Genomic DNA, 8,596 nt, shown 5'->3' on the forward strand with positions numbered 1-8,596 from the left:
TTCTGTAATTTGCATGACAGTGTTGTTTAAAAAAGAATTACACACATGATTTAGATAGCTTTTTAAAAGCACTATTTTACCTAAGATAATGTTCATAAACACCCTTCGAAGAAACAATCCCATGGAGAGAGGTGAGTGAGGTGGTATAGGCGGTAAAGTAAGTGATTATAACGAGCTTATAGAACAGCACAATGTAAGTGTGCACCACCTGCATGGCTCAACCACACCCTTTATTTCAATGGACTTCCCTTAACTGCTGGTAATTTCAGGTAAGCAGAGCGGTGACAGTAATGGCATGTTGACATTAAAACACACTTTTGCAGCACCTCTATATGCTCTGTTAGAAGTCTGGCTTTTTCATATAGTTGAATAGCTGTATACCCCAAATCCCCTAATGTGCCCCCACCCCCACCCTACTGGATGTATTAATTATTATTATTATTTAGTCCAGGAATTACAACAACCTCAGGGACCATCCTAAGTGCCTTTGAATTGCGGTGAATTTCTGCAATTTACGATGGTGCTGTACTGCACTCCTCTGTGCATGCATGTGCCTCAGGATGACCCTTTGTTAATATAGAGCAGATCTGATAGGATTGGAGATAGACAGATGTTGGAGATAAAAGACAGAAAGGGATCTTAGATCAAGGTATCCGGGATGTATTTTATATGGAAAAACCCTCTCAAGTGAATCCATTCCTTTAATTGAAAAGAGGAATTTGAAGTATTAGGGCATACACAAATCGGATAAAACAGCAAAAGCAAATCAACAAATCCACATATCTGTGATCTATGAACTTTCACCACGCTAAGCTTAGGCACCGTTATAGGGAGCAGCAACAGCCAATGTAATGAAGTCTCCTGACTCCTGGGCCTCAGCTGGGAATTCTGAGTCAAAAAGCGACCTTGTATAAACACTCTGCGCGTGCCCAAATACACACCACGTGGCACGAGCAGTTTCTAAGTCTTCAATTGGTCACCATTTATGATTTTCTACAGTTAGTTAAATGATTTTGGGTAATATACAGCATGCAGTTTCATCTCGTTTGAGTTATTCCCACATAGTTTTTATTAGGCCAGCAATCAGACTGAATACCTTCCAGAACATGCACACCAAGTTTCCTCACTATTTGATCAGCAGTAGTCAAGATGTAACTAAAAAAGTAAATGTGACGTCCAAAAGATGATTCCCTTGCGGAGGAAGAACAAATACCTTGCAATAAATAAACCATGCTGATACGGTTCTTAAAGGAACCTTGATTAATTAGTACATAGACGCTAAGGTTTCAAAGTGATTTTAAGACTCCACTCACTTTGTGAACCAGTGCCCCAATTGCTCACCTTAGATGTGGCTCTCCTTGTGGTCTCCAGCACCTAACTCAAGTTGCAGGTTGGCAGGGTTTTCTATCTGTTTGCCTCTTTGAACTGTCAGAAAACAATGCAATGTGATGCCATTGGTATGTTTAAAGCAGCATGCTAAATGAATTTACTGCCGCCACCTTGGAAGATGACCTCTTTAGAAACAAGCATGCTGTTCAGACCATCTCATCCTAATCTAAACCCTGTCTCAAGCTCTTAGAAGAGCAGCCACTCACTACCAATGTTTTTAAACCAGACAATGGATGTAAATAACATTCATTACCCCACCAAAGGTATATGCATAGAATAAGATGTTTTAATCTGGTATGATCTTCATGGACAGAATGTTCAAACATGTATTCTACCAAAGATGAGTGGTTTTGAACAGACGGATATAAAAGTAGTACATGAATTCAGGCATACTATGAATTTTCTTTACAGTTTGCTGAATAGGTTCCATAGATGAAGCTCACATATGCCTAACCAATCAGAAGCCAAAAATTCATTACAGCAATAATACCCTTCCCTATCAGTCACTTCTTGCTAGGCAGTTGTCTTAATACTTAATGATTCAGTTATCCGGCTGGTAATACCAGTTGCATCGGTTTGTATTGCTTAATACTGCACATATCATCACTTTCCAACATCACAGCATGAGAGCAAATCCTATCTAGAGACTCGAGCCTCCAGAAAAGGCAGACTTCATTGAACAAACCAGCTGACTTTAGAATTAGGAGATTGCATGAGGTCTCCTGTGGTTTATCTAGGCATTCCCTATGGTGCAATCTGCCTGTTTCCATGTTGCTTTTGTAGGATCCTTGCCCACAGAGACACATTCCCCTTTCCCCTCTCCACTTAGCCCCTGCTTCTGATCAATGAGCACACACCCCCCCCCCCCCCCCCCCCCCCCTCTGCAAACCAATGGGCAGTCTGTCAGCCTGGTATTTCCCTGTTAGCCTAAGAGGCTGTAATGAGTTGCTGCTCATTGAGCCACTGACGAGAATCCCCAGCCCGTTATCCCTCCCCCTAATTACAACACTTGAACCTGCCTGAGCTCCCAGCGGGGGGCAGCCTCACTAATTGAGCCTGCACACTGGGGACTTCACAACAGCCCCGCCTCCCCTCCTGCGTGGACAAACAATATGGACAAGACTTGTAAAACATTATACCAAGTGTCAGTTCATATGAATACAGGTTGGAATTAGACTTTTCCTAAGGATAAGCATGGAAAATATGATTACTTCATTGGAATTTGTTGTAAAATAAATGTTTCAGAATGTGTGTTTTTGCATTTGAATTGCCGCCACTTGTTATAAAATTGAACTTTGTTCTTTAAAATCCTTAAATATCACAGCATTCCCCATTTGTACTGTATATTTGAAACCTGTTTATGGACTTGCAGCTAATATCTGGTCTAAAATAAAATATTCTGTATAGAGTGATTGTGTCTGATAGATAGATAGATATTTTTTACTTTTTCAAAAAACTTTATTATCTTAAAAATATTAAAAAAAAAACATTAACAAAGAAAAAAACAATTACAATATCACATTTTACTTAAATAACATTATCGACAAAAAAAGATTATAAATAAATATTGATCATTTCATCTTCATTCTGACACAATACTCCTCCTATGCACTAGTTTAATTCAAAAGTTTCTAAGTCCCTCATCATACTGTAGTAATTAAACGACCAGCATTCTAAAAACAATAATAATGTCCTTCTCCCACATGTCATCTACTTGAGCTTTCCTAATTTTTAGTATGGACAGTTTAGCTTGCCCTAAAAGGAAATTAACCAACTGACACAAATATTTCTTATTTTTTGTATAAAATGCACTAAAAATAAAAACACTTTCTGAAAAAACTAGCCCTAACCGATTAAAAATATCTTTCAATAAATTAAAAAGAGGGATTAGTCTGTTACAAAATGCATAACAATGGTAGATAGTTTCTCTTGTTGAACAGAAAGGACATTGATCAGATATTGCAGGGTCAATAATACAAAGTTAACAGCAAGTATAGTGTGCAGTAACCTCCACTGTAGGCTCCCTGATCTTTTGGGTAGTGGGGGCTTATAAAGGATTCTCCAGGATGGTTTTACCGACTCTTCTACCTCCAGCTGCCCCCTCCAGTGTGTATCAGGGCTTTATTTTTCACTTTCAGACATAGTTCGTAAAGTCTGTCACCCTTTACACTTGACAGGGGAAGATCTGTCAAATGCTTCGTTTTAAACAAAAGTGCATTAAATTCATCCTGGCTGATGTCTGGGGAGATCACAAGAAAGGGGAAAGGGGTTTCTGGAGGGGTCTGAATGCGTTCATTAAAACCACTTTGCAGAAACTCTTTGTCCTCACTGGGCAAAGCTGTGCGGCGCTGAGAGAGCAGTAGAGCAGTGTCCCAATGACTCTCACAAAGCACATCCCCAGCACCAAGGCTTTGCGGGCTCCTCCAATTAAAAGTGTCCAAGTCCAGAAAATTGCGGAAATCAATCAATTCACAATCAATTCAGTGATCCTCTAGAAGCCAATAAAAATCAAAATCTCCCTCATGTCGATCCACCGTCAGATTCTTCCACGCTTTAGCATCCAATAAAAGGTTGGGAGGCAACAGTAGTCAACCTGCGCAATATTCATTAAAAAGAGCTGTTTGTCCAGCCCCAGCCCACCAGCCTGCCGCAGAAACAACATTACCAGCTCTGTCCAGGCAGGGTTTTCCCCACTGTCAGGATCTTCATTGCTGTCTGCAGCCTAAAAACTGTAGTCCTGCTGGACAGTTCAATAGTCCCTGTTTGCCCTCTTCCAAGGGCTGGTAGATCACACTGTGCCTGAACTCCCTCTGTAACTCTTTTAAAAAGGCATGCTATGGTTCTACACACATTAGTTTATGCCAAAGTGTGGAGGCTCCTAAATTGTTAATAATAAGGACTCTGCCTCTGAAAGACATCTGTGTTTAATATAAAAACACACATATCGTCTGCATAAGCAGACATTTTTATGGGTACAGACAGATTTCCAGGGATGGATATGCCAGTCAACACTTGTCTAAGCCTATTAATTAAGGGCTCAATGGACAGGGAATAGAGCATCCCTGAAAGAGGACAGCCCTGCCTAGTACCACTGAGGACTGGGAAAGTTGCACTCAGCCCCACCCCCATTGATTTTTAGCAAACTGAAAATGTCACAGTACAGGGGGTGTATTTGGGTGATAAAACACGAGCCAAGTCTGAAGGCTTCAAATACCTTCCATAAATACTTTTGGTTGACTCTGTCAAAGGCTTCTCCTGATCAAGGGAGATAAGCCCTGCAGGGAAATCAAAGAGCTTGTAGGCGTCCAAAACATCCCAAATTAAAAAGATATTGTCAAAAATGCACCTTTCTGGGATGCAGTAGGTTTTAGCTTTAGCTATTATTTTATAGTCTGTGCACAGCAAAGACACAGGCCTCCAGTTTTTAATATTGTACAGATCTCCTTTCTTTGGTAACAGGGTTAGAACAGCTCTGCTGCAACTCAGGGGAAGTTCTCCTTTGTCCAAGCTTTCAGTAAGCACTGCATGCAGATCATATTCTAGTAGTGACCACTATTCTTTGAATAATTCAACAGGCAACCCATCTATTCCTGGGGGTTTATCCGCTTTCATGCCCTGGAGGGCATTGGAGAGCTCCTGCTCAGTTAAGGGACCATCCAGAACTTTTTGCGCATCTTCAAAGATCTTTGGTAGAGCCTTCAAGAACTGCCCCCCAACTTCTGCTGTGCACTCTTCTTCTCTAGACTGAAGAAGAACTGTGTGGGTGCATCAATCTCACTGATGTTCTGTACCTGTCAACTCACCAGCAGCCCTTGCACTTTGATAATCAGCAGCTCAGCTAGCTGCTGTTTTTTACTTTCAAGGTCTTGATTCGTCCTCCTGATGGGGTTGGACTGTAGAGTACCCTGTAGCTCCAATACATCCCTCTCCAGCTCTTCCAAAGTGCAGTCATTCTCTTTGCGACATTAGCAGTTTACTACTCACAAAACCTTCCATACATCTGCTTAAAAGCTGTCTAGCAGAATGAGGGTGTGGTTCTGGGGGATTGTGGTCCTCTATATGATTAACTGCACAGTTAAAATCATCTGCTAAAAACACCCCCTCCTCATTACTACAGTAATTAAAACTTGGCCTAAAATGTGAAAAAATCAACCCATTCAGAACCCTTATTAAGTTCTTATATATTAATAAAAACAAACGAATTATCGCCCACCTTTGCTTGTACAGTTAACAGTGGTCCTTTCACTACCTCAGTAGTATTAAAACAATCAGGATTAAGATCCTCTGAGAATAAAATGGCTAGCCCAGCACTCAAATTAGACCCATGGCTAAAAACAATTTCCCCCTTCCAGTCTTTGGCCCAATCTACTTGATTTTTTATGTCAGAATGTGTTTCTTGTATGTAAGTTACCTTTAATTGTTTCTGATTAAGGTATTCAAATAATGCTGCTCTTTTCAATTCATCTCTACAACTATAAATGTTTAGGGATTTTATTGTAAGAGAGATCATATTAGAAATAAAAAACCTACAGGAAAAAGAGCCAACAAATGCACAGACATAAAAAAATGTCAGTCTAGATGCAGATTTAATGTTGTTACACCCAACAACTTTGCCTAGCTCTAGAAACGACTGCTCTAAAGGCACAAAACCTTCCATCACTTCCGTTAACTTTTCAAAAATAAAGTTTGGGGGATTTCCCCTCCACCCAGAACTGGCCACCCTGGCCTTAACTGCGCTGGCCAAGTCAGCTTAAAATTTTTTTAAAAAAAATAAAAAACATCTCCAAAAATGTAATAAATAAATAAATAAAAACACTAAACAACACCTATATCCCCAAAACAAAAAAAAGACAAAACAAACATGAAACAAAGAACAATCAGTCACCTACACACCTCCACCAACCAGCAGCAGCATGCACTTCTCACACTTCCAGCATGCATCAACAGATAGACAGTAGATAGATAGATAGATAGATAGATAGATAGATAGATAGATAGATAGATAGATAGATAGATAGATTGACTTTCAGACAAGTTTCTTGACACAGGCACATATAAGGCTCACTCAGTGCAGCGGAAGGACCCTCCAGGGGATGCACTAACATTGATGTGCAGCAGGCAAGGTGATGGATAGCTCATAGGGGCCTCTGGCTTTCACAGACTAGTGGGAAGAGAGGAATAGCAGCAACAGGTGGAGCAGTGAAAGGAGGAGGGGGGGGGTGTCATAGGAGCAAAGGGGCAGTTAAAGCATCCAGGCTGGATTGGATTTGAAGCGCACAGGCACCCTGCCTCCCCGGCACACAAATTTAGTGGCTCTGGTTCTCTAGTGGGTCATTTGAGTGCAAAATGGAATCTCTAATTCACAACACACTGAGTCTCTGATTCAGAGTGAAATATGAAACTGCCGCAGAGCAAAAATAAAATGGAATTAATTTCCCACATTAAGGGTTTGTCACCTTGGAAAAAGTATTTACTGTAAGATTAGTTGGGTTTGTAGAAAGAGAGGAAGATGGCTAGGTAGGTGGGTAGACAGACAGATAGACAATTGCAGCAGAAGTTTGCTACAAACTGCAGACAGTAGGTCTGATCTTACATATTATCAGCAAAACAACAAAGCACCTCTGGCACAATGTAATGTTTAAGACACTTTTTATAGAATGGTCTGAATCACTAATAATACCAGAGTCTAAATAATGTGGCAGTGAACAGTTTGTTTTAACTAGACAACACCCGGAAGGGAACTAGACTGGGAGAATCATAGAATACAGCATCTGTTATGAAGGCAACATCTCAAAGTGTTCTGCCATAATAATAAGGCAGCCAGTTGGGCCAGAGATCAATGTCAAGGACACTTCAGTGTTTATATAAACCTGCAAAAACAGTACCACAGCTGACATTTTCCTCTCGCAAATGACAGAAGAGAAATCTTTACAAGCCCACCAGTTGTTTTATTTTATTTTAGAAACAAACATTGAACTGAAGCAAAAGCTTATTTTAACCTAGCTAGTCAAGCTGCAAATCCCAGGTAAGAGGACAGGCTAGTTGCACAATACGAGAATCCAGTTTATACAGGTGGCAGGTGATTCTGAAAGGATTTGCAGGTGTAAATCATGCTGTGCCAGAGATCACAGTAATCTGTGAGACTTCAGATGCTGGGTTTAACAATCCACCACTAATTATTTTAAGACAGGGTAAGTTATCGTCCTTTTCTGTGTAATGCATGATCAAGTACTATTCTGGTGCAGATAACTTCCTGTCATACTGCAGCCTGGCAACACTGCAGATTAAAGCAGGTAGCTTTTTAAAGACAATTAAACTACAGATTCATGTCAAAAGTCTCTTTCATTGGCAACAAGGGCATCAATAACGGCAGAAAAAAATAACATATAAAATGTAAAGGTACTAAAAGGTACTTGGTTTTCTCTCCCCATTCACTTTGATTAAATGTGCTATCATTAATCGAGCCCCATCTAGTTTCCAATGGGCAGACAGAACACAATGATAAGGCTCTGGAAGGTTCTATTAACTGTAAAACAGGTGCCATTAACTTGTAGCGTTGTGGCTGGAAAAGAGAAAATATAGTCTTGAAAACAAAAAATTTAAGCAAAAGCAAAAAAATAAGGGACATGTGAGAATGTTATTACGTTTTTTAGAGGTAAGACATTTTTTTAAAGGCATACCACCATTAGTTATTAGTATTACACCTTTAAGTATTGGTGAAAGGTGGGTGGTACAGTCTCTATTTATCCAGCATTTGCAGCACTGCAAAGGTCCTATCCCAACAAAGTTAATATTAAAACTCTGCCCTCAAAGGACAAATACTGGAAACATTATGAAAGTGTGCTACTAATTGATTTTCCAAGCCCTGCGTTTTAAATGTTCGTCTCACTGAAATTCAGAACATTGCTTTTTCTCCATCTTTGATAATAATGGTTGCAACACTGGAGAAGGGTTTAAAAGAAGTGAAGGGTGGGAGGTGTATGAGTCTTATTTCATGCAACTTGCCTAATCTTCAGTAATGAGTAACGTTTGCATTTTCACTATCCTTCTAAATTCCTTCTGTGTTTTTTTTTTAGTTTTTTTTTAGCTGAAAGCCTGTCAGGAGTCGTTAGTTTCTCCAGTGAAATTAGTCCTTTGGTGCTTCATTTTCAGTGAAAACCCAAATCTGTGCAATTTTTTCACCCCTTGTCTTTTTTTTTAAATTTTA

This window comes from Polyodon spathula, chromosome 18 (genome assembly GCF_017654505.1).
Source record: "Polyodon spathula isolate WHYD16114869_AA chromosome 18, ASM1765450v1, whole genome shotgun sequence".
NCBI lineage: Eukaryota > Metazoa > Chordata > Actinopteri > Acipenseriformes > Polyodontidae > Polyodon > Polyodon spathula.